The sequence below is a fragment of the Mus pahari genome, chromosome X (genome assembly GCF_900095145.1).
Source record: "Mus pahari chromosome X, PAHARI_EIJ_v1.1, whole genome shotgun sequence".
In the NCBI taxonomy this organism is placed as follows: Eukaryota; Metazoa; Chordata; class Mammalia; order Rodentia; family Muridae; genus Mus; species Mus pahari.
The window spans coordinates 51,102,297-51,104,229 of record NC_034613.1 but is presented as its reverse complement, the minus strand read 5'-3'; the positions used below and the strand labels follow the sequence as shown (position 1 = coordinate 51,104,229).

Below are 1,933 nucleotides of genomic sequence, written 5' to 3'. Positions count from 1 at the left end.
AATGTGTATCTTCCCAGCTCCAAAGATTCAGATTAGAATGGGTTTTCATACTTCAAATGACTTAATTAAGAAAAACAAATCCCTCACAAGTTTTTCCAGCTGCTTGTATTTTAGTTAATTCTAGATGTAGTCAAATTGACAACCAAGAATTGTCATCAATTGTGGTTTTAGAGTTGGTGGGAGCTAGAGTTTTGTTAAGCTTAGCACTACATTCCAAAGGAGATAGATAGATAGATAGATAGATAGATAGATAGATAGATAGATAGATAGATAGATAGATAGATAATGGTTCTTATAAGTGGTTCAAGATAACCCAAAGTAATTTTGACTTCTCATCTATAATATTCTGTCTCTCTACCATCATACAGTTCTACTCAACCAAGTTCGATAAGTTTGAAGAATTCATATTAATGAAGCTTGTTCAGATAGATTCAATTAATAGCTCTATAATATATTCTACAGGATCGACCAAAATTGTATTCTCTCCTCTATACCTGTGTCAGGTGAATAACCCACTCACAGGGTCCTTCTATGAAGGATTCAACTCACTATTCATTTCCTAAGCCCCACCTCACACCTTTTGCTCTGGATCTTCTGCCTTGTTGAAAATAAGGCAATGGCCTTGGTTATTATTTAGATGTGAAATGTCCCCCTACAGTCCTAATTTTTTTTAACACTTGGTTCCCAGCTTCTAGTGGTGTTTGAGAAGTTATAGCACTTATAGGAAATGCAGTATAACTGGCAAAGTGGCTCACTGGGAAGCAAGCCTTGAATGTTATAGCTATTCCTGCTTCCTGGTTGGCTCATGTATTAAGTTCTCTCTGTGTCCTATCTGCACACACACACACACACACACACACACACAAACACACATATAGACAAACAGACATATTCATATAGACATTTGGGTGGATGGGGCACAGCCCCAAAGCCACCAAATTTAATTTTTTCTTTGGCCTTTTTTATACCTTCTTAGACAAAAGTTCTTTGTGAAAGTACCTCTTGGATAAAATATTATACAAAAGGGAAGTCACAGAGGGTTGTTGATAGTTAAATCCAAAGCAGTGTTTCATTCTATAAGCTCATTATTAGTTCAAAGCAACAGTTTCATATGGTCTTACTTTATTGTAGTGCACACTTGAAGTGGAAACTTAAGGGTTCTTTGGAAAGTCAGTTGTTTGGGGTGGAGTTTTGCTGAGGCAAACACATGAATGAACATTTCACTGAACTGGACACAAGTGAAAGGAAGTTTTACTAAGGCAGACTCATGGAGGAATGTTTCACTGAAGCAGACATGGGTGAAATGGTGCTTTGCTAAAGCAAGAACTTGAAAGGACACATGATGAAGGATTCTTCGCTAACAACATGCATGTATTAGTTCACCTTACATTGCATAGTTGAGCTCCCTTTGTTGTGACTCCATAGAGAGAAAAGCACCAAAAAAGGTCTGTGATGGTGCTTCTTGTCACTTTCTGGACTCAGGACAATTGACAGAGTGATGTCAGCTGATACCAACTCACATGGAGTTTCACTAAGACAGTCAGAGGCAAGACACAAGGTGAGGCAAAACCTGTGAAGGACACATGATGTTTTAAGGGAGTATAAATAGGACCCAATGGACTGTGAGAGAGACTTGCTGACATAGCTAGCTTTGCAACACTTCATGCTCTCACATTGTTGCTGGTCTCCAATTCTTTGAGAAAGGCATGACAACGAACTTCTCCTGGTATCTCTGTTGATCCTGATGCCTCCTGCTGACTCATGCTGAATCTGCTGAGACCTGGCCATCTCTACTAGGTTGTGCCAACACTGCTGATTCCTGTTTGCTATCACAACACTACTGAACTGGACTGCTGGTGTATTTGTGAACTGTCTGTGAGTGGATCGAGCTGCTGCTACTGACCTGTGACCTGAACTGCTGATTTCCTGACAA

At 39.4% G+C, this 1,933-nt stretch overlaps 1 protein-coding gene across 1 annotated transcript in view; it reads left to right on the top strand.

Annotated features, from left to right (window-relative positions):
* Positions 1–367: 367 nt before the first annotated feature.
* CXHXorf66 (chromosome X CXorf66 homolog) overlaps positions 368–1,933 on the top strand; it is a 17,123-nt gene continuing 15,557 nt past the window's right edge. The window contains exon 1 of the mRNA XM_021188861.1: positions 368–503. The gene's annotated coding sequence lies outside the window, so the exon portion shown is untranslated. The remainder of the gene's footprint in view (positions 504–1,933) is intronic.